Below are 25,620 nucleotides of genomic sequence, written 5' to 3' on the forward strand. Positions count from 1 at the left end.
CAAAAGCATGGTGCAAAATACACAGAGCGTAGAACACTCAGACATTACTAAACACCATGAAGACTGGCATGGTCAATGCATTCTACAGTCAATAGATGATCCCTAACTTCTATGTTCACCAACCCTCAGGTATTTCCTACACCTGCTCCCAGTTATAAGGAACGAATTCATAAAGCCTCTGTAGTTCCCTAACAACCCATCCTCCCATTAGACAGGAGCACTGGGGCTTCCCACAGATGCCTTTGTCACCCTGTGCAACAAGGCCCTTTCTGCTCAGGACTCCAAATACTACCAAGGAGGGCTTTGAGTGTCCCAGGGGATGATTTAGTCTATAGTGTGCATATTAGATAGAATGTAATTTTATATAGCATGTCGTGCTTGGCTCTAAAAAATAAGTGATTCAAATAGGCAGAAGAGAGCCATATGGCTACCCTTGTGATGCCCAATCTCTGTCAACTTTAAAACGTGTGAGGAACATAACACACACATAGAGTATATGAGTATTCTAGCAGAGATTAGTTTCGTAAAATAAGTAACTAATTTAACCATTATAATAATTTAAAATACTCCTTTTAGTGATTACCATGAACATTATAATAATATCAGTCCCTCCTCTAAGTTAACAAAAAAGCTGTGAGGAAAACTAAAAGCACACATATCTAAATAAGTTGCAAAGGTTTTGGTATTTAAAATAGATCAATATCAAACGCAATTAAAGAGCCCTTTGAAGGAAACTATTTTATGTGTGTAATGCAGGGAAGGCTGCTGAAAAGATGCCAGCACTCTGTGGTGGTAGCCTCCCATGAGTGTTCTTATGCATTATTTACACCTTACCATGTAAGCTTTTGCTGTGAATCTGTCTCAACATGACCTACATATTCTGCTAAAATGGAATGACCCGGATCACAGCTTCCTACTAAAGAATAGAGGCTCTTGGCCTTGTAGCTCTCCCTAATGGTCTCAAAATTGGTCATGCGTTAGTTGTTTTCTAAAAGCTGCCATTTACTACCTGCTAATGTATGACCTCAGTATACGGACACTTTACACGTTTTTGGTTAATACTGTTTGCACCATGCTGTTTTCACAGCCCTGCTGAGCTTAGTCAATTAATAAAGATTTGAAAGTAAACAAAGTTAACTTTGAAGATTTTTACCACCAGCTGTGATACTAGTCAGTGAAGGAGGAGGAAGGGGTCAGTGAAGAGTGAATAGGCGAGGCTTATGTATTACACGAATGAAGATCGTTGATTTTGAACCACTTCAGAACTGAAAGATTTACTGCAAATTTCGCAAGAGGATTATGGTTTAGGAGCTGGATTTTGGTTTTATGAGCTCTGCAATTTACTGCGGAACTAAGTAGGTGAGTGTGTCCCACCTTTTCAAACAAGATGGCCCTAAATGTTTGCGCACAGGAGAGATACACTGGAGACTGTTCAAGACATCTGTGACTCAGGGTCGAACATGTCTGTCCTTCAAACCTTTCATTAGATGCTTCAAGTCTAAACATATGGAAAATACAACCTAGTAAAAGTAGAAGGAATTCATTGATGATATTAACTTTTTCCGACTACCTAGTTGGCTCTTTTCGCAGCTGTAGAATATTACCCCAAGCAGAAGGAATTGGTGCAGCTGCAATTATTCTTCTGGGCTTACCAGGAGCCATTGTGTCAGTACTTCTTCCTACTCTACTTCTCTGAGTCTCCCAGACTGGAATACAGCATAGGGTTTGAACTGGATCCCCTCATTCATCTTGGCGCAACTCTAAATCATCTCCCTCCCCATTACTTCTCCGTTCCTCAGCCTATACTTTCTGGGGTCACTCATAGCTCCAGCTTCACCCCCTCTAATATCCAGCATCAAAATCAGCCCCATTCCTCCCAAGGCATGCTCAGTAGGACCTTGACTTCTTACAAATGTTGACTGGGTTAGCGAACCAGACTTGAATCCAAACATGTGGAGTTGACTCCTCTCCCAGAGAGCACTCCAGTGGCCTACTGAGCTGGACCTTCCACCCTCCCCAGCCAACTTGTTGATGAACAAAGGCATCATCATGGAGCGCTTTCCACTCAGTAGGCGCATCTTCTTACCACACCCTCGGACTTCTTAAAAATGGCTCTACTTTCATGGGATAACTCCCATAAGTGCAACCCGCCATCATCCTTTTACTCATGTTTATGGCTCTAATGGATTCTACATTGGTGGACCTGAATATCTTTTGCAAATCATCATTGACTGCAGAATACACAAGCAAGACTCCTTAGACCTTATAACCCAGATTGAAAGAGGTTGGTAACATATCTCTTAGACTTACAAGTTCCCCATTAGACCCCAGTCACTAAGTGAATTTCATTTCTGGCCCTGTGCATTGCACAACAAGCTCTCCAAGGAGCCAGGCTGGCCTAACAGCAGAGTGCGCAATGTTACAAGCCTTGACGTAGCCTACCTTCAAAGACCCAGCTGCATGTTGACATCTTTCGGAGATATCCAGTGATACGAAATTCTGTTCTGTTCACATCAGTTTACATCCGAAAAGAATCATTAATGCCACTTCATTCAGACAGCCCTACAACGGGTGGTGCCCCTTCTCTCATGTGACACACTCAAGCCTCCTGCTAAAGTGCGATAAGACCATGAATTTCCTGGAAACCTACTGAGTATAGCTTTTCCTGTCTTCCAGCAATAAATTCAGTAGCCATCAGCTCTAACCCTAGAACAGTATTTATTCTCAGTGGCCGCAACATGGACGTCATTTAGGGGTCACCAAGGGTCACTGTCACGACATCTGGCTTGCCCCTTGTGACCCCTGGCACTGGCTTTGCGACCCCTGCCTTCGGAGGTGGCAAAAGCAGTGTCGGAAACACAATGGCAGCATGTCGTTATGAACGTAGGTTAGGGCTCCTTTATGTTGGTTTGCTCTAATTTTTTATTAGACTGATAGTGAATAATGATTGATTATTCACTATTAGTTTAATAAAAGAATGGAGTACAATTAGCTAAATCAGACCCTCCCTCACAGCTGAGCTAAGCGAAAAAATGCTTTTAAATGTATGTTGTGTGCGTGCTTGAGGGTGAGTGTGTTTAGATGAGCGAGTGGTTTTGTGTATGAATGTATGTGTAAGCATGTGTGTGAGTGGAAATGAAGGTCAAAATGGGTGTGTGACGTTACTTCCGCTACCCCTGGCATTTTGGTGAATTGACGTTCATGAACCGTAATAAGAACTTCTCACCTTAACGTTTCCATGACACATCCGAACCTAGAATCAGCCTCGTTTTGAGTCAACAGAATCAGCTCACGTCTGGTCCTCATGCATCAGCTAACTCTTAATATGCAGATGGCCAACCCTACACTCATGCACCACTCAACCAGAAATGCACACTCCAGCTTGCACTCAATCAGCCAAGATGCTTTCATTACAAAGGCACACTAGGGACAGGTGTATGGGAAGCCATTCATGTCAAAATTACAGCTCCCTATGTAGGACACCTCCTAGAATGCATAGCGTATTGTATAATGAATATGACATACACAATAATGAATGTACTATGTGTCAAAATAAATATGATACCTGGCAGAGTGAATCTGACTTGAACCAAAACAAATAAGAAACCAGGCAAAGTGAATATGCTACTTAGTGATTATTATGAATAACTCACACTCAGAATTGAATAAGAGATATACTGAAATATATATCAATCATACTGAAATAAATATGGACCTCACTGTAAATAATAAAGCAATCACTGAAACACATACAATATTTGTCAAAAAGAATGAGACATTTCAGGAATATGACACACATTGGAATGAATATGACAGCTCGAAATGAATATAAGGTACTGAAATGAAAATGCATTATTCTGAAAGGAATATAATGTGCAATGAACATTACATTTATTTTATAAAAAAACGAATATGGTTTGCATTGAAAGTAATATGATACACATTGACATGATTATAATATGTCTTGCAATTTGTATGAGTCATGTTAAAATCAATATCATACGTTAATATGAATGAGACATCTATTGAAAGGAATATGACACATGCTAAGATGAATATGACATGAAATGAATATGAGCCCTTTTGAAATTAATTCAACATGCCTTAAACTGAATATGACCCAGGCTGACATTAAAATGAAACTTGTCAAAATGAATGTTATGCTTTGTAATCAATATGATGCACAGCGACATGAATATTGCATGTATTGAAATGAATTTGACCTATGTTGAAATGGATATGACATATTAAAATTATAATGTCAGGTGTTAAGATGAATATGACATCTGACACAAATATGCCATTCATTTAAAGCAATATGACACATGTTAAGATTTATATGAACCATTTTCAAATGAATATGATATCTGATGAAGTTGAAATGACCCATATCAAAATTAATATGACATTCATTAAAATTAATATAACACTTCAAGAAATGGATATGAAACTATATGAGATAAATATAGCATGCTTTGAAATTAATAAAGCACATATCGTAATGAACACAAACCATGTGAAAATTAAAATGCTCACTGTTTAAATATGGCTTGCCTTGAATCGATGTTGATTTGCTTTAAAATTAACAAGACATATTGAAATTATTATTACATATTCTGAAAGGATATGATATGAACACAAATTAATTAACTAAAATAAATATATGTTTTCGTCTATGTGTCACATTTAGTTTTTGCCGGCTTTTGGACTCTGAGCACTTTACCACTGCTGACCAGTGCTAAAGTTCAAGTGCTCTCTGTCTAAATTGACCTGATGATTGGTTTATCCATGATTGGAATAGTTATTTTACCCGTAAGTCCCTATTATAGTGCAACATGTGTGCCCAGGACCTGTAAATCAAATACTACTATTGGGCCTGCAGCACTGATTGTGCCACCCACAAGAGTAGCCATGTAAACATGTTTCAGACCTGCTACTGCAGTGTCTGTGTGTGCAGTTTTAAACTGCCATTTCAACCTGGCAAGTGCACCCACTTGCCAGGCCCAAACCTTCCCTTTTACTACCGTAGGAAAGTACCATCTTGCCTGGCATGTTACCCCAATTTTCACTGTATGTATGTGTGTTTTAGCCCTTGTGTCACTGGGATCCTGCTAGGCAGGACCCCAGTGCTCATAGTATGTGCCCTGTATGTGTTCCCTGTGTGGTGCCTAACTGTATCACTGAGGCTCTGCTAACCAGAACCTCAGTGCTTATGCTCTCTCTGCTTTTAACTTTGTCACTGTAGGCTAGTGACTTCATTTACCAATTTCAATTGGCACACTTGACCCCCTTATAAGTCCCTAGTATATGGTACGTAGGTACCCAGGGAATTGGGGTTCCCCGGAGATCCATATGGGCTGCAGCATTTCTTTTACCACCCATAGGGAGCTCAGAAAAAACCTTGCACAGGCCTGCCATTGCAACCTGCGTGAAATAGTGCACACACTATTTCAGAGCAATTTTCACTGCACTTAAGTAACTTTTAAGTCACCTATATGTCTAACCTTCACTTGCTGAAGGTTAGATGCAAAGTTACTAAGTGTGAGGGCACTCTTGCACTAGCAAAGGTGCCCCCACATAGTTCAGGGCCATTTCCTGGGACTTTGTGAGTGTGGGGACGCCCTTACACGCATGCACTACATATAGGTCAATACCTATTGTCCCCCCATTCCAAATCTGGCATTGGGGGCCAATCTCATGTATCCTGTGGGCTCCACCATGGACCCCCAGTACTGCCAAACCAGCTCTCTGAGGCTTGCACTGCAGCTACACCTGCTGCCACCTTACAGACAGGGTTCTGCTCTCCTGGGGTCTGAGAAGCCCAGTCCCAGGAAGGTAGAACAGAGCATTTCCTTTGGGAGGAGGGTGTTATGCCCTCTTCCTTTGGAAATAGGTGTTACAGGCTTTGGAGGGGTAGCCTTCCAGAGCCTCTGGGAATGCTTTACAGGGCACAGATGGTGCCCTCCTTGCATAAGCCAGTCTACACCGGTTCAGGGACCCCCTGTCCCTGCTCTGGCACAAAAATGGACAATGGGAAGGGGAGTGACCACTCCCCTGTCCATCACCACTCCAGGGGTGGTGCCCAGAGCTCCTGCATTGTGTCCCTTGCATTAGCCATCTTGTTTTCCAAGGTGTGGGGACACTCTGGAGATCTCTGAATGGCCAGTGCCAACAGGTGACGTCAGAGACCCCTCCTGATAGGTGCATACCTGGGTAGGTAGCCAATTCCCCTCTCATGGCTACTTAGGGTCTCTCCTGTGGCTTCCTCTTCAGATTTGGCTTGTAAGTTTCCACCAGGAATCGTCTGCAACTCCTGCTTCATCCTCTGACCTCGGATCAACCGCAGAGCTCCAGGAACTGCTGTAACTGCAACAAAGTATCCAGAAAGGCTACTGCGACTCTACAACTTCAGCTCCAGCCAGCAACTGCAACTGTTTCCATGGTGTGCACACTCTGGGGACTCCCTGTCTTCACCCTGCACCTGAAGGACCAAAGAAATCTCCCGTGGATTGACAGAGTCACTTCCCTGCTCCAGCAGGCACCTTCTAAGACGACAACAGGTTCTCTGGGACTCCTCTCCTGATGACGAGCGTGCTCCTTGGAACACAGGTGGTGAACACCTTTGACACAGACTGCCCTAAGGTCCAGCTGTCTAAATGTGGAGGAGGTAAGAGCTTGCCTTCCCCGTTTGTGACAGTACCCCTGTGCACCACGTCATCTTCACCTCCTGAGGCCTCTGTGCACTATTTGCAAGAATCCTTCATGCACAGCTTGGCCCAGGTCCCCAGCACTCTATCCTGTGACGCTCAACTCGCTGAGTTGTTCTCCGGTGGCGTGGGACCTTCTTTTGTAGTGCTGCAGCAACCGGAATTTGCACCTTCTTTGTCCCCGTGTCCTGGGACCTCTGTAGGTGCTGCCTGGTCATCTGTGGGTTCCCTCCAGTGTTGGGAGCCCCCTCTGCCTCCTCAGTCTGAGTTGAGGCCCCCAGGTCCCTCCTGGGTCCAGGCTGCGCCATTTTGACACAATCTGCGACATTGCTTGAACCAAGGCTTGTTGGACTAATCCAGTGCTACAACTCGCCTGCATCCAACATCTCCATGTGTGACATCCTTTGCATCATGCAGGAACCCACAGTCATCTTCTTTGGTGCTCTTCTTCAGACTTCTTCCAACCGGAGAATCCTCTTTTGCACCATCTTCTAGGTTGGCAGGGGCTCCGGTCCTTCCTGGAATCTTCTGCGACTTCTGGACTTGGTCTCCTCTCTTTACAGGTCTTCAGGTCCAGGAATCCACCATTTGTTGCATGCAGTCTTGCTTGGTTCTTGCAATAACTCTATTCATGACTTTTAGTGTGTCCTAAGGAAACTTGCAGTACTTTACTCCTACTTTCCTGGGCTCTGGGGTGGGGTATTTTACCAACCTTTGTGATTTTCTTACACTCCCAGTGCCCCTCTACACACTACACTTGCCTAGAGGGGAATTTGTGATTTGCATTCCACTTTCTTAGTATATGGTTTGTGTTGCCCCAAGGCCTATTTCTTCCTATTGCATTCTATGGTATTTTCTATTGTTTGCACTCTCCTATTACTATTTACTTACCTGATTTTGGTGTCTAGTGTATATATTGTGTATAATACTTACCTCCAGAAGGAGTATTGCCTCTAAGATAATTTTGGTCTTCTGTCACTAAAATAAAGTACCTTTATTTTTGGTAACACTGAGTATTGTCTTTTATTGTGTATAAGTACTGTGTAACTATAAGTGGTATTGCAGGAGCTTTGCATGTCTCCTAGTTCAGCCTAAACTGCTCTCCTACAGCTACCTCTATCAGCCTAGGCTGCTAGAACACTACTACATTTCATTAATAAGGGATAACTGGGCATGGTATAAGGTGTAAGTACCTAAAGTACCCATTACAAGCCAGGCCAGCCTCCTACAACAGCTCACAACCCACAGCCCCACACACCTCAGTCACCATACCCCCAGACACCGCCACAACACCCACAGACACATCCACCACATTTGCTGTTGTTTTTTAATATCTGACTTTCTGGGAAGTGTTGGTCACCCAAGACAAGGGTAGGTGTTCACTGTATAGATATGTGGGTGTTGATCCAATTGGGATGTCATTGCATTGTGTTATGCTTGCTAGGGTAAGTATTTCATCTTGTGTTGGCCAATGTCAGCATGTATGGTGTAGATTTGTCCCCTGATATAGATTGTACTTTCATCTCATGTGCGGGAGCTAGAGTTTTGTTTGTCCACACATGGAGGGTGTTAAATTGCGGTAGCTTCCTTTGGATTTGACTGACCATGTGTCCACTTTGATGTGTGTACCGTACAGCTACATCATCTTGATGTCTGGACCATTCTGTTGCCGTTGTGTGTGCTTTCTTGACTTGCACTTACACATTTGGCAGCTAGGCATATCACTTTGCTCAAATATTGTTTGTCCCTGAGATACATGAAGGGTCAGTTCCTATGCAAATGCTGTTTTAGGGGCATGTGCAAAGTGAAATGTGTCCATGAATGCTCCTGATGTTGCCATCACTATTATGCAGGTATTGTTTGCATTGTGAGCTTTGAATATTCGTTTCACAACCTATTGTGCATCCCATTGACCTTCCATTGTGTTCCAATGTGGGTGCTGTGTGGGTCCATCGATGAGCAGCACCTGCGGCAGGACATGTGTGTGATGGGCTCCATGGCGGCACAGGTCATGTAACTCACCCCAGAGGTGATTTGCTTCCTTTACGCTGTCGGTTTTCACCTGCAGGGATGTGGTGGTTGGACTGCCACGGTCACGCTGGCGGTAGGCAACATCATAATGTTTCCATCCCAAACACCAGCTCCGTCTGCCTTTTTGGCCTGCCTCGCCACCGCGGTGGTCTGCGCTGCCTGGTGGTGCTGGCGGGACTGCGGCAGTCTTTCCCTATGGGACTGCCAGCATCGTAATACTGTGGTGTGACTGCCAAGCAGATGGTGGTCACACCGCAGCCATGGTGGTGCGCAAACCGCCAAACTCGTAATGCGACCCTTTGAGAATATGTAACTTTAGTTTCAATATGTAATATTAATTTTAAAGCAAATCCACATAAGTTCAGAGCAAGCCATATTCATTTAAACAGCAGTCATATTAATTTAAACATGGTTTGTGTTCATTTCAATATCTGCCTAATTCATTTCAAAGCATGTGACATTTATATCACAGTTTCATTTTCATTTCAAAAATTGTGATATTCATGTTACAGAATGTCATATAACTTTTGATTTGGGCCATATTAATTTCATCAGGTGTCATATTCATTTCAAAGTGGCTCATATTCATCTTGACATGTGTCATATTCCTTTCTATGAATGCCATTCATTTCCAAGGATGTCATATTCACCTTAACACCTGTCATAATAATTTGAACACCGGCCATATCCATTTCAACATAGGTCATATTAATTTTAATATATGCAGTATTTATTTTGCTATGTATCATATCATTTTCAAAGCACAACATATTCATTTTGACAAGTTTCATTTTAATTTCAGCATTGGTCATATTCAGTTTAAGACATGTTGAGTTCATTTCGGTGGAGCTCATATTTGTTTCAATGCATGTCATATTCATCTTAGCATGTGTTATATTTCTTTCAATGGATGCTTCATTCATATTAACACATCTTAATTTTAACTTGAATCATATCCATTGCAACATATATTGTAATAATGTCAATATATATCATATCTCTTTCAATGCAAGCCATATTCATTGTGATAAATGTAATGATCATTTTAACGTTACTCGTATTAATTTTAAAACATGTCAAATTTATTTCAATGAAGGTCATATTCATTTCAACGTAGATCATATTCATTTTAACATGTGTTATATTCTTTTCAATCAATCTTAAGTTTATTACAATGGATGTCATATTCATATTAACACTTGTCATATTCATTTTGAGATGCAACTTATCAATTTTAAAATATATCATATTAATTTGAATATGTATCATATTAGTTTGAATATGTGTCATATTAAACTCAAGGCGTGCCATATTTATTTTAACAAATCTCATGTGAATTTCAGCTGTGGTCATACTCATTTGAAGACATGTCAACTTCAACTCAATGGGGTTGCATTAATTTCAAAACAAGTCATATTCATTCATTTCTGTGTGTCTCATATTCATTGCCATCTCTGTAATATTCATTTCAACACAATTCAAATTCATTGCAACATGTTTAATGTTTATTTCAGTGCACATTGTATTAGTTTCAATGTGCATTGTTTTCTTTTCAGAATATAATATATTCATTTCAATACTTTATATTATTTTCAATTTGCCATATTAATTTCATTGCATGTCATATTTCTCTTGGCATAAATTAATCATTTCAAGAAATGCCTCATTCTTTTTGGTGAATATTGTATTTGTTTCAGTGATTGCTTTATTGTTTACAGTGAGGGCCATATTAATTTCAGTATGGTTTATATATATTTCAGAATATTTCTTATTCAATTTGGTGTGTGTGTTATTCATATTAATCACTAAGTAGCATATTCATTGTGCCAGGTTTCATATTTGTTTTGGTTCAATTCAGATTCACTCTGCCAGGTATCATAATTATTTTGACACATAGTACATTCATTCTGGTGTGTGTCATATTCATTTTGCAGCACTCCATGCATTTCTGGAGGTGTCCAATATGGGGAGCTGTAATTTTGACATCAACGGCTTCCCATACAGGTGTGCATTATAGAACTGACAGAGTCCAATACCAATAACACGGAACAATGTGTTTGAAATGAAATAATCTAACTGACATTATTAAAAAATATATATTTAGTAAACAAGACATATTTACCAGCATTGTGCATGATTATCTGCCATAGTTTATCGGCTGGAGTGATGCGAAATCTCTTTGATAGACACTGAATTGAACTCCTGTTCACCTTATTGTGCACGCCACATCCTGTCCCGCTGATAGAGTTTGGAGGTGTGTGATGGAGGGGCCTGTCCACTGTAATGCAGACGAGCCACAGTCAGTTGCATGAAGCAAGCGGGCTTATCTGGAGCCAGGCAGCTGCTAGCAGCTGAAACTGGTAGGGGCACAGGACAGCTCATATGAGTCATTATGTTGCTAAGGCATACATGATTTTATGAGTAAGAGCACAGTGGCCACGCACTGGGGTATTACATAGTACAGAAGGCCTCTGTGTAAAACAAGGGTTTTTCAACACAATTTCAACACTCGTTCTCTCCACTCGAGATGTTTCAGAATCAAGAAAAGGATTGCTCACAGTTTGAATTGCTAAAATGAATACTCTTTCAAAGTGTCATTTGAAATAGGCTGTCTTTTACAGATCCTCTGGGGAAAAAACACTTCAAACGCTGCTCCGATGACTAGAAGCAGCCTCTCAAGGAAATTCTAGCATGTTAAGCTTGTACAGTGTCGTCCTCCTGAAGCTTTAGTACAGATGGTCTTCCCCATCCGCTGATCAAGATATTACAGATTATTGAAATATATTCTTGACAGTTAAAACTGAGGAGCAAACAAAAGGAATGCTTTAACAAACTAAGCAGTCCATATTGGGGCAAGTTATGGTTTTCATGGCTGTGGTACTAGTTATAGTTTGCATACACCTTCATATCTGTCAAATTTCCGTTTTTTTTTACTTTTCATAAGCATAATTTGACTTTAACCTTGGTTTTTCAAGAAAAGTTTTTTAAACATACATTTGTGTATTTTGAGCAAAATAAACCATAACTTACTCTTAGAAAAGCTTTTAGTGATATTATGGGGTTTTGAACTTAAATTAAACCCAACTTCTAAACAACCAACCACTGGAGTATGCGGTCTCGGGCCTTGCACTTCAGGGGATGGCCACATGCCTGGCATCTGTCCAGGTCTTGCACTCTGCCTCCAGCACATCCAACGCATGTGGTACTTTCCTCGTAAACTTTGCTTGTGAGGCCGTTGTGTGCTGTGAGGCTAGCAGGGCCCTTCAACAAGTGCTCGCATATACAGTTCCTGATGTACACTGCCTTCACAGTACACAGCAGGGTTTGACCACTTGGCTAGGCCGAGCCAGACCTTGTGCCCAATATCACTGCATTTCGTTCATTTTGATTTTAAATCCATAAACCCTCTGGCTGGATCTGTGGACACTTCAGATGGCTGCCATGTTTGATCCACAAACCTATAAGTAGGGTTTATGAACCACATAGGCCCCCTTGAGCAAATGCAAAAAGAGGAGGTGCCCTTCATGTCGGTTATTTTCAGCCATTAAAGAGCCCTTCCAGTGTTTGCAATCATTGAAGGGTATCTTTTTAGGTCTGCAAATCCAGGTCACAGTTTAGTAACATGTTATGTTATGTGTATTTGTAAAGTACAATGTCAATCTCAGGGACATCCTGGCACGAGTAGGTGTGTGTGCCTAGCCCTACCTATGGTAGGTTGGTTAATTGAAAAGGCAGGACTTGCGGAATTTAAGAAGAGAGGCTCAGGCTATGATGTGGAGAGGCAGGTTGTCCCACGCTTTAGGAACAATGTAGGAGAATGCACGTCCTGCTGATCTGGTCCTGTGTGTGAGTGGGATAGTTGCGAGTCTGAGTCCTGCAGACCGGAGATGTCTGGATGGTGGATGGAAGGAGATGTGATTGTTCAGGCAGGGGGGGCCTGAGTTGTGGAGTGCCTTGAATATGTGTGTAAGGCGTTTGAAATAAGCGCATTGTGGCGATTACCAGTGGTGTCTGCAAACCAGGCTGCAGGGGACACAGACCCTGTGACAAAAACAGCAATTTTATTATATATCAGGGCAAGAGAACTTTCTTAAGGTCCGCTTTGAAATAATCTGCGGAGTTAGGGGGCGCTTTTGCTGTACCCTTTTATGTATTAATAAATATTTTCGCAAGACAAGTTTCGGAGACCAACAGCAAATAATGGCAGACTGTCAGACTGCATGGCCCATCCTTTCACTATCCCCTTGCTGGTGCAAGCCCCGCATAGCCTTCAGCTTTTCACATTATACTATGAACACAAACCTGCATATGCTCTGCATAAATCCCTATGCCAGGCAGTCCCTATCCCACTGAACCAGCTGCAAATGGCCTTTGTCATTGTGTAGCAGGCTACGGACGCAGGTTCTGGTCAGGCCAAGCCCCAAACCCCATGCGACCATACCAATGGGCACAGGCTTTTACAATACACAACATTAATGGTCTGGCCTCGTGCCAGTCCCCTATCTCCCTTTTGTTTCTCAGAACCAACTGCGCATGGCCTTTAGCCCTGCGCAGTGGGCTCTGGGTAAGGGCCGGCCTGCAGCCTATCATTGTTAGTTTATTTTAAAGAAAGCAGGCTCCTGTAATTGGCACCATTATAAAAATGTTAGTTTGCTGCCAGCCAGTCAGATTGCCTGGATCCCATAATTCTCAGAGGATCCATGGATCTCACATCGGGTGAAGGACAAATATGCTCTGTCTTCCTTTTTTCGCATCTTTATTTTCCTTATTTTCGATAAACAATAAAAGTAATAAATATATAGACATTAGGCGGTAAACGGAAAACGATAAAAATAAAATAGAAAAGAGGACAAGGGAAGCTAAAGGGAAGTATGAGAGAGCCTCTGCAGCAGTAAAAAGTCAAACTTATTAAGTATTAGGTCAGCCTTTCATATATTTACACAATTTCATGAGAAGGAATAGAGGTCTTTCGTAAACGAATAAAGTCAATGGTGGGGACATTTACGTGATCGAAAGAAGACGACATTAAGGTTCCTCAGCAGCGTACACTTGCTTCCTCGGATTGAAATCGCTCCGGTCTTTTTACTATCAACAGTTTGGAGCGTGGCCCAATTAACTTGATATTTTTCCAGGTTGCTGTGGACCGCTGCAGATAAATACAGGTGCTTGAAAAGGGCGTCGAACATGTTGGGAGAATTAGAGCTATGCATATTATTTGTTCCCCTGAGGAGACGGATGGTATTTTATTGGACCAGTTGTACAAAGCAGAAGTTCTGGGTCAACTGCGACAAGGCCTGTTCCTGTACATTAAGGCCCCTTACAACCGATTTTGCACAATTAATCATGAATGCCGACACTGTAGAGAAAGCTGCTGAAACTTTAAGTAAAGTTGGTAACCATTCATCTGGGTTGATCAGGAAGCATAAAATGCATCTGCAAACAGGACTACTTTGTGATGTCCAGACGGGGGCGTAGCTTGGTCAGTAAGATTGGTGGGGGGGGGGGGAGTTGCAAGGAAGCTTCAGGATTTCCAACAATCACATAGGCATTAAGGGCCAGATGTATCAAAGATCCGTTTTGCATTTCTTTAATAACGAATTTTAAGAAATCGCTATTTAAGAAATACAAAATGGGATGTATGAAATTTGCGATTCGGTAATAGCGATTTCTTAAAATTCATGATCGCTATTACCGAATCGCAATTAGAGAATGGGACTTCATTCATCCCTATGGGCCTGTTGGCCCATAGGTGTGAATGGTTTTGCATTTCCCAATTTGCGAATTCCAGTTAGGAATTCGCAAATTAGGTAATGCAAACCCCAGGATGCTGGGGGCCTAAGGCCCCCTCTGATGCACCCCCAAAAAATATTTGCGGGCATGTGAAGCACACACATTCCATAGGGGCATGTGTGTGCTACATGTCATTTAAAAAAATGCATTTATAAGGCATTTTTAAAAATTGCACATGCTTGCCACCAAATTGGATTTGGTGGTAATTGCATTTCCTTAATGCCCAGTTCACATTTAGGAAATGCTTGATACATGTGCTTTGGAAATCACAAATAGGAATTCCCTATTTGCGATTTCCTATTTAGAGAATTGCAATTTGCGATTCTCTAAATGGGGTCGCAATTTTAAGGAATAGCTATTTTAGCAATTCCTTAAAATTGCACAGCAAATGCCTTTCATGCATCTTGAAAGGCATTTTTGCATTCGCAAACGGACAAGTTTTGAGATTCGCACCGTTTGCGAATGCAAAATTGCTTGATACATCTGGCCCTTAATGTTAAAATACATTATATGACAAGCAGGGCGCATTAGAGGGCTTAAGGGGCAGAGGAATGCATAATGGTAGGACAGTAAGTGAGGGAAAAAACTATATTTTGTAAACTAACCAAAATCTTTTAAGACTTTCAAAACTGTGCGTGTGCGTTTTTGTCTGTGTGCTTGTCACAATTCCTGATTAAATACCATAGACACAGCACCATACACAACTTAAACCCCTGTACCCAACTATTTATCAGAAAAACATTTACTAGAGGGTATAACACCCCCTTGAAGCTACGCCAATGTGTCCAGATCTAGTTTTATGCCCCTGATACTCTGTGCAATGCTAGTCTTTTATAGAACGGGTTCGAGTGAAAGCTCAAAGAGAAGAGAGCAGGCCGGGAAGCCCTCTCTGGTGCTTTGAGTCAAATATATGGTTGTCAATAGTATCCCGTTAATCCTGAATTTTACCTGGGGAAGGACAAACTTGGCTTTAATATCTTTTGAGATTTGGGCCTATTCATGTTTTGTCTATAATATGAACAGGTACCTCCATTCCCCTTTGTCAGATTCCTCATCAGCATCAAGAGATTACAACAACAAGGAATTAATCAAGCTCAGCTATCTCGAGTAGCTATCACTAATCTGACATTGTCAAACATAGTTCTGTTTTTAATAAATACTGAATGGTATGGGGAACTATCTTATCTAATATGGCTACAAGAACCTTTACAAAAATGGACATCAAAATTGAGCAGGGCTAGCAGCCTATGAAAACAGCATCTATATTGGTCTTTTTCTAGCTTGAATAGAAGGCATGATGTCAAGTCATCATAGTGGGTTTAACAAGTCATTAAGGATTTTTTGCATGCGTAACAACCACACTATCGTTGTTTCATAAAGTAGCCCTCCAGTCACTCTTTTAATCTCTTACGGACTTATCAGCTCGTCTACTTCTGCTTTTCTCTGGCTCGAACTGAGGGAAAGAACCTAAAATTGGAATTTATCTTGTTCGTGTGAAATATATTCCTGGTTATTTTGTACGAGGGAATAATATATGTAAATGTCATTGATTATGTCTTCATCTTTAGTGTGAAAAGCTCCTGCAATATATATTTGTTTTATGTGGTTTAAGCTACTAATGTAACAGTTTGGTTGCCTTTCTCATTGCAACATTGTTGCATTGTTGGATATAAAAGTGTTTGGGTGTTGCTTTATTCATCGGTAGTCTCTCCAGATCGCCTCTTACTATATATAATGCCGTGTACATCTTATATGAACAACACATGTTACGTTTCTGTGCTAATTGGGAAACCTGTTACTTGAGTTGGAGTTGTTGTGTTGGTGGGTGCGGAGAAATGAGTAGTATGTGCGATAAGTTCCCCATGAAGTGCTGCTTTCACAGCATCCAAGACTGTGTACGATCTCACCTCATAGTCTGCATTTCTTATTAAAGTATAGGTTCCTACTATGGATCCTGTTGTAATTGCTTAACTATAGGGTTGAACTAATGCATCAATTTTCCTTCTCTTTCCTTTCCTTTGTTAGCCATCTGAGTTATTATAACAGATTCCCTTAGAAAAATGTTGCCATGCAGGAACATGGGGCTCACACAGGAAACCTTCAGTGCCTTCAGATGATCAATTTTGGAGAGGGCACCCTTTAATACCACAGAGATCTCTTCTCACATTGTAGAGATCTTTAGTCTAAATATGTTGTAGTCCACCAGGGTAGCAGTGTACATCTCTTCATTAACCTAGCTGAATGGAGTACAACTCACCAATCTCTTAATGAGGGCATTCGTTGTTTGTAATTGCCCTGTCTTCTATTTTAGGGGCAAAAGGGACACAGACAGCTGCAAGCTGTTGGAGCTCAGTAGAAAAGCTATATGTCGGCACTCTGCTTAGGCTATGCCTCCTCCCTCATGCTCCCTCTTTCAAAGGGATTTCTTTATTTTTCAAAAGTATTAACCGCAGAGTATTTGGGATCTAGATTCACAATCCAAGTATAAATTCTCAAGATCTACAAAAGTTCCTATAGGAACAACCTTTTGAAGCCTGCCTGAGAATTTTTGTCACATGAATCTTTCAAAAACAATCGAATGGGTTTATAACAAAGTTCTCAAGGACATTACTGTCAACTATGGTGTGATTCTGTTCAACATTTTGTGGCTACACACCCTATATCTAAGCAAATGGGAATATTTGTTTAGCTCTCACTTTAACCTTTTGTCATTTACAATATGTACTATGCAGAGTCAGTGACCACGGGACGTGTAACAAAGAGGGAAAATAAGTATTTTGCCTCTGTCCTCTCTAAATACACATGACAAATTGGAGAAAGAGCGAGAAACAGAGAGAGACAGAGAGAGAGAAATAAAGGAATAAGTTGTGTGAGAATTAACGATACAGAGAAAAAAATAGAAGGAATGAGAGGGAGTGTGAGTGAGAGAGAAAGAGAAAGAGCAAAACAGTAATCAACAAGCAAGGGCATTTTTTTTATACTTTTCCATTCAAATAACTTACTTTATAGCCTTTTCAATGTTGATCTTTTTTCATTTTTCTCCAGACCAGTGCCTCCTTGCATGGCTCACATTAGATTCCGTCCTCCATCTCTCCACCATCCCCTCATAGTCACAGTCTTTCAGGCATCACTTGACCCTTGACCTTAGGCCACGTTAGCCCTTGCTGGTCCTTTAACTCCTGTTCACTCTGTCACAACGCACAGTGTGGGTGCTAAAGCAAATACTTAATACTCAGCTTGTGCATACTGAAAATAGATTTTCAGGCCCCAATTAAAATGTAGGCTTAATAGATTGAGGTATTTAATACACGTGGTAAATACCATTGCTCAGGTGAGGTTTTTGCCTATTAAGTACCCCCATTCCGACTTTTCAACTTGCAAATAAGATAGAACATGCATGATTAAAATTTAACAGACTGAATTCTACATGTTTTGCCTTTTTCCACTGGCCTATCTGCAATACAATTTGCTAGGTGTGACCTGCCATAATATGTGAGGGGAAAAATCTGTGAGTGTGATAATTATCACACAACTCGCAGTTCTGATCTCAGTGCACATCGGCATTTGCACAGGGATCGGAATTCGTCCCTAAAATTGGAATACGGTCCTAAGAATTGAAACAGTCAAGTAGAATTCCTTAGTTCAGATCGCCATGAAGTGTTTTTTCTTTTGTTGAGAAAGGTGTCTGACCCTACCATTTGCACCTCTAATAGTTTTTGAGGGTCACATCCCACATCAGGTTCTGCAAAATTTGGCTTCTGCTGTTAGCGCCTTTCAGAGAGCAAAAAACTTCTGTTGCGAACTTCTAAAAATTCCTGAAGTTTTTATGAGGCTAATGTGGCCCAACGAGGCCAAATTCACTGCGCCGTATTTTCAAAGTGGTGCAATGCATGCATTGCGCCACTTTGTAACCTCTTGCTCCACATTATGCCTGCGCCAGGCATAATTTATGCAAGAGGGGCCTTCCTCCGTTAGGGGCACTGCAAAAATGGCGCAGTGGAATCTAATAGATTTCACTGCGTCATTTTTAGTGGATATTTGTAACACCTACACACAGCAGGCATTAAAAAGGGACAGACCATTGTTTTCAATTGGCCCCTATGTACTCTGCAGGATTAGCACCAACATTTTGGCACTAATCCTGCACAGTACAGCAATAGCGTCAAAAATGTTGACGCTATTGCCCCTACCCTGCGCCATGGTGCACCATATATTAAATACGGCGCACACATGGTGGCAGTAGGGAGGCGATAAGGGGTGCAAGAAAAGTGGAGCTGAGTTGGATGCAGAGGACTTTTCTTAAATTCGGGCCTATGTCTGCAACTCCAGTGGCACATCATCCCTGTCGGAGGACGGAGAACTTGATGGCAGAGACTTCCCTGGCTCTGGAGACGAGTCACCCAAAGTTTGTAGCAACGCCTTCAGAACTAATAGCGAATCAGCAATCCAGTCTAAAAGAGCTGATATACCATAAATTCTTTCATGGTTACCTTCCTGAAATACTGTCACAGAGAGGGTGGCAGGCTTCAAGTTACATAAATAATGTATGCCCAGCGTGTGGGGAAAGTATCCCACCAGGCTAGCAAAGCTAGCATGTGGACAGTGGCTATTTTGTGGTAGAGTGCCACCACATTTGGAGACAGTAATACCACAGGCACTGGCGAAATCTTTACAGATACATCCGCACCGAAGAGGCTGCTCCTGTTACAGATGCAGCCTGCCTGTTTATTAAAAACTCTGCTGTTGTGGTGGAAAATTTTACATTTAGCCTATTTCTCTTCAACACCTTGGTGAAGAAAGGAAATCCACTGCAGTGATTGACAGAAATCTTCAAGGCAAACTCTCAAATTATGCCGAATTGTGCATGCTTAACCGTCCGGGTTGTACACCAATTCAGGCCATGGCACAACATCAAAAAGAAATATCCAAATTGATATATCATTGCGTAACACAATGTAAACACAAAGGGCCTCATTCAGAAAATATATATAAAAGCTCCATGCATGTAGGCACAACTATAATTGTAAAATATTTATTAATTGAGGTAACTTTGCATTTACAATCCTGATTCGCAGAACCAGCAGGAGTGAAATTGTACTCTTTCCAACAGCATTTCAAATGCTGAAATGTCCCCGGCATGGTAGATTTAAGGCGTCCACTGCGCAAGGGTACGTTATGGGCACGTTATTGGTACGTGCATACTTATTTCTGTCAAAAACAGAAGTAAAGTGTATTTGCAGCATGATGATGTGGACAGGCAACCTCACACTTAATGGGGCGTAGCACAGGAGTAGATTTTATCACGTAGAATACATTTTTGTGTCTTATTTCCTCCTGCACAATTGAAATTTTAACATGAGTGTACATTTTGCTCATGTCAATACCCCTGAAAACCTTTGAGTGTTATAGTTTTCTAGAAGTAATCCTGTAGTTCGATCCACCAGAAATGTCCTCTAAATGTAGACATAACTTTGAGAGCGACGTTCTGATTTTCCCTTTGTCCTTTGTGAGTTCAATGATGATTCAGGCTAAATGTAGTCAATAGATAGCTCTTAGGCCCCCAGAACGATCCCTCATTTATGAGACCTCTGTTTGACTGTGATAAAGATTTTGTAAAGAACAGCTTATTTTTTCATGGGTTGTTTGTGGTTGATTCAAGAGGCATAATTACTGCTTCAAAAGTAAGAGCGTTTCACATTGTAACATAATGCATGTATGTCATTGCGTTCATTGGTCTCCAGGTGCAACGAATGTGATGTACACAAATGTATTTGTTTATTTATTTAATTTGTAACGTATGTCACCTAAGTCCATGTCACACAGCAGAGAACGTTCACAGACGATTCCCTGGGGTGGTTGTGGAATTAAGAATCATACAGTAATGTTTCCAGTAGCGGACTGGGAGGGCAAACACCAACATAAATGCGGCCCCCATTAGCGAATCAAATAACTGAAAAACTGACCCACACTTGTGAATCTGGTCAGTTTTGAAGTTGTAAAGATGGTTGTATAGATGCTAGGTATGGGCGACTGCATGCATTTGTGCTACCTGCAGGGAATGTTTGTTGTATTACAAAGGGATATGTCAGTATAAAGTGGTACAACATACCATAAAACAGATTCACAAACAGTCATACACACAGGCCAAAGCACCGACCTGTCAGACCAGCCCTTCTGATACTGTCAGTTTGCCCTTCTGGCCAGTACAACTCTGCAATAAATATTCATGTGTGAGTTGTTGACTTGTTTATGAGATCAATCATGTAGTGGAGGTGGGAGTTGGTCTCATCAGGTCTTGGTTACACATTACGACCTTTCTTTGAAGAAGCTGTTATTCTGGGCTCTTGGAAGGGTACTCACCTGTTAAGCACCCAATGAAGGGCAGGCATGAACTCCTTCAACTGTGCTTACACATGCTAAAAATATGGAAAACTAATGCAATAATGTGCAGAATCAGCATGTAGGCCTTAGACAAAATAAGAATGCTTTAAACTCAATGAAATGTAGTTGGCTGACACATTTACACATATTAGGCTAGAATAGATGAAGTAGCTTTTCCTGTAAAACTGACCTAGGTTAAGGATGTGAAGTGTTTAATTTCTGACAAGCTGCCATGCTTGTAAAAGGGCGTTAACACCACTGACCACGGCGGCAGCCAACAACAGCCAGACGGAAGACAAAGTACCGCCCACCATATTTTGACCCTGCAATCCGCCAAGATTTCCGGTTCGGTACCAACGCAATCAAAAGCCTGTGGAAACACATCACAGAAGAGCAAAGACTCACCATCGGAGACACAGGGAAGAACAATGCCGCCATGGAACTGGAACTGCAAGCTTTCCCGATGCTCATTTACGTCATGCTCCACCTGGAACACTAACGCCGATGAAGATGATGACTGTAAGTACAGTCGCCTGGCACACAAGGGAGGAAGGGAGGAAAACGAGAGTGACACACAAACGCACGACACACACCCGACACACACACCATACACACAACCAGCTGCAGACGAAAAACAATGGCATGTGATACACAGCACAATAATGCAAGGACAACAAGAATGCAGTAATGAGAATGTATTTATATAAACAGCTACCAAATGAACCAATTGTACGAAAAACAGATCCGTACAAATGTACACAAAGGGCCAATGCCCAGTCCAAAGTACTAAGGGGCCACATGGCCACAGGGCACAGTCCAAGGCCCAACTCGAATCTTGACTTCTTCCTGATAGAACTCTGCAGGGGCATCAGTCTGCAAGTGGGCAGGCACCTCAGGGGGATGTGGGGTCGGGGGCACCTCAGCCGAATACAGAAACAAGCCCACTGGTTCTGGAGGGGGCTCCATGCCCCTTTCTCTGTCCTGGGGAGTGCAAGGCCACAGTATCTCAGGTGGGTGACTTCCCCACTGGTTCTGGAGGGGTCTTCATGCCCATTTCTCTGCCCTGGGGAGTGCAAGGCCACAGTCTCTGGAGTGGGTAACTTTCCCACTGGTTCTGGAGTGGTCTCCATGCTCATTTCTATTTGCTGGGTAGTGCAAGGCCACAGTCTCTCAGGTGGGTGACTTTCCCACTGGTTCTGAAGGGGGCTCCATGCCCATTTCTCTTTGCTGGGGAGTGCAAGGCCACAGTCTCTCAGGTGGATGACTTTCCCATTGGTTCTGGACAGGGCTCCATACCTATTTCTCTGTCCTGGGGAGTGCAAGGCCACAGTCTCTGGAGTGAGTGACTCTCCCACTGGTTCTTGAGGGGGCTCCATGCCAATTTCTCTTTTTTGGCGAGTGTAAGGCCACAGTCTCTGGAGTGGGTGACTCTCCCACTGGTTCTGGAGGGGGCTCCATGCCAATTTCTCTTTTCTGGCGAGTGTAAGGCCACAGTCTCTGGAGTGGGTGACTCTCCCACTGGTTCTGGAGGGGGCTCCATGCCCATTTCTCTTTGCTGGGGAGTGCAGGCCACAGTCTCTGGAGTAGGTGATTTTTCCACTGGTTCTGGAGGGGGCTCCATGTCCATTTCTCTTTGCTGGGGAGTGCAAGGTCACAGTCTCTCAGGTGGGAAACATGCCCACTGTTCTTGGAGGGGGACCCTTGTACAGCAGTTCCTGGAGGGTGGCCTACATGGCTTCCACTGGTGGTGATGACTGCACTGTGTCATCTGGAGGTGAGGGCTGCACTGTGTCAGCAGGTGGAGGTGCCTCCTGGGCAGCCTCTGCTGGAGGTGAGGGATGCACTTCCTCAGCTGACGGTGAGGGCCCCGTGACCACTGGTGGTGGTGGTGTCACCCTGACAGCCTCCGCTGGAGTCGACGGCTTCTTCCCCTTCATGGCAGGAGGTGTTGGAACCTTACCCTTCCTGGCAGGGGTTGAGGGCTCCTTCCCCTTAATGGCAGGATGTGCATTCTCCTTAGCCTTCCTGGCAGGAGTCGAGAGCTTTTTCACCTTCATGGCAGGAGGTGCGGGCTCCTTCCTCTTCATGCCAGGAGGTGTGGGATCCTTAACCTTCCAGGCTGGTGGAGTGGGATCCTTCACTGAGTTGCAACCACGACTAGGTGGTGCCACCACTGTCCGCATGGACTGTTTGGCTGAGGTGCTGGGCTGGGTCGTTGGGACCCTGCTCTTATGGGCAGGATGGGAGAGGAGAAGGGAAGAGGTCAAGTTGGGCAAGGAAAAGTTTCTTAGGGACTGTGGGGCTGGATGAGGTAGGAAGGATGGGAGTAGAGGTTGAGGGAGTGGGTGTTGGAGGGGTATGTCTGCAGTGTGCATGGGCAGTGTGGTGATGTGAGGTGGATGGCTGTTGGGTGTGTGAATGCTTGCGTTTGTGTCCTTTGGGGGGGACAGACAGGGTGGGAGAGGACACAAGGGGCACGTGCATGGATGTTGTTGAGGTGTCTGCTAGTGAGGTGTGTGTGCTGCTTGGTGTGGTGATGCTGGTGATGGATGTTGATGTAGTGCATGCAGGAGTGAGTGTGGACGTGACTGTGAGAGAGGTGAAGGAGGAGGAGGAGGGAGAGACAGTGGAGGCAGTGGATGTGGTTGTGTCTGCAACTGTCTGGTGTTTGCGTCAGTGCTTGTGGGATGAAGTGTGGTGCCTGTGTTTGACTGTGCCACTCCTCTGTGTTGTCTTGTGTGCATGCTCATCTGTTTGTGTGCATGGGATGGGTTGGTTTGAAGAAACTGGGACTGGGAAGTGGTAGTTGGAGGGGGGATGGTAGGAACAGGGACAATGGCTGTCATCAGAGAGGAGGCCAGAGTCTGAATCGATCTCTGTTGGGCCACATATCCACAGTGGATGACCTCCAGTAATGCACCGCATTGCTGCATCTGGGATGCCAGCCCCTGGAAGGAATTCCCAATGGTTGACTGCCCTACAGAGATGGATCCCAGGAGGTCAATAGCCTCCTCACTCAGGGCTCACAGGGGCAAGGCCTGAGGTGCGTGGGGCGAAGCAGAGGCCCACCCTCCTTTGTGAGCAGGCACGGGCAACTCGCTGAGGGGCTACTGGGAGGGTGGTGCTGGTACGGGGGTGGCGGCTGTACCTGCAACTGGGGTGGTCTCAGAGGTGTCTGCCACCACCAGGGAGCTTCCATCAGAGGAGGTATCTGAGTCTGTGTTGTCGCCTCCTGTCCCCGCCATTGTGCTCCCCTCGCCCTCCATCCCACTGGTTCCCTCAGCGTCAGTGGACTCTGCCTCCGGGGTCCTGTTGGAAGCAGCTCCCTCTGTTGCCGGTGCCCCTGCTCCTCCGCCAGATGATGCTAATGCACACATGGACAGGATGACAGAAGAAAAAAGGGGGGAGAGAGAGAAAGTAAACACTGGGTCAATTACTGCACCAACACCACAGTTGGCATACACAGTACCATCACACACAGGGATCAGGCTTGAGCACTGTGCATTGCACTGCCAGTGATTTGGCTAGATGCCACGGCGAGATGAGGGTCACACACTGCCAAATGCCCCCCTCCTGGGACCCACAAAGCCCTGACTGACATGGAATGCTAACAAGCTAGGTTACCTGCATTTGCCATACACCCATTACCCTTGAGCTGGATCACGCTGCAATGTCTGGCCTGGCCTTAGGGGCACCCACTAACTTACACCCACCACCCGGATCCCATGCCACCTGCCAATTATTGTAGTAATGCCCAATATACTCACCCCCTTGTGGCTGCTGTGATGCCCTCAAACGCCCATCCAGCTCTGGGAAGGCCACCACCCGTATGCGGGCCATCAGTGGGATCAAGTTCCGATGGGCACCCCTTTCTCGTTGGGAGGCCATCCCCAGCTGGGCCTCCACGGTCTTCCGTGCCCAGCGTCTCAGGTCCCCCCACCAAGTCCAACAGTGGGTCCTCCGCCTGCCATAGACCCCCAGGGTCCACACGTCCTTGGCAATGGCACACCATAATCCCTTCTTTTGATGGTCGCGGACCTGCAGAGGTAATACAGACAGGAGGACAACATTAGACATACAATTCAGCCTGTCACACATATGGCCCACCCATCCTGTCACCATTGGCACACATCGGCCGGCGCACACCATGTACACCACCACAAGACATTCCCCCCGATGACACGATGCTTGCACACACATCTTCATGGATACTTCCCACATGCATCATGCCCAAGGTGTACTCACCTGTTGGTCTGGAGGCCCATACAGCAGTCTGTACTGGGGTAGGACCCCATCCACCAAACGCTACAACTCCTCCAAAGTGAAGGCAGGGGCCCTTTCCCCGGTCACACTGGCCATGGTAGGTTCCAGACACAGATCACAGCAGCACACAAGTGTAGGTGTTCTCATGTTGAAGGTCAGGAAACAAGTGAGGAGTCAGATAGAAAATGGCAGTGACATCCGCGGCGGTGTACACCATCACCGCCGGCGCAGATCCCCACTGGCCACTGTACCCCATAGATCCCCATAATATTCAATGAGGAATTGCAAGGCGGTGCAAGACTGCCTTCTGCCACGACCCCCAACGTCAGCAGAATTACTTCACTTCCACCTGTCCCTACATACAAGACAGGCAGTCGCCATTTCATGGTGGCTGACAATGGTCATATCAGCCTTAACTATGTCACAGCCTAGATTAGCACGTACTTCG

The 25,620-nt window shown here is 43.8% G+C and overlaps 1 protein-coding gene and 1 long non-coding RNA gene across 2 annotated transcripts in view; one reads left to right on the forward strand and one right to left on the reverse strand.

Annotated features, from left to right (window-relative positions):
• The window catches only part of LOC138283403 (uncharacterized), a 74,640-nt gene extending 63,656 nt beyond the window's left edge, over positions 1-10,984 (reverse strand). Inside the window, exon 1 of the long non-coding RNA XR_011201258.1 lies at positions 10,861-10,984. This is a non-coding gene — a long non-coding RNA (uncharacterized lncRNA). The remainder of the gene's footprint in view (positions 1-10,860) is intronic.
• The window catches only part of CAMK4 (calcium/calmodulin dependent protein kinase IV), an 892,231-nt gene that overhangs the window by 316,819 nt on the left and 549,792 nt on the right, over positions 1-25,620 (forward strand). The window lies entirely within an intron of this gene.

The sequence above is a fragment of the Pleurodeles waltl genome, chromosome 1_1 (genome assembly GCF_031143425.1).
Source record: "Pleurodeles waltl isolate 20211129_DDA chromosome 1_1, aPleWal1.hap1.20221129, whole genome shotgun sequence".
NCBI classification, from domain to species: Eukaryota; Metazoa; Chordata; class Amphibia; order Caudata; family Salamandridae; genus Pleurodeles; species Pleurodeles waltl.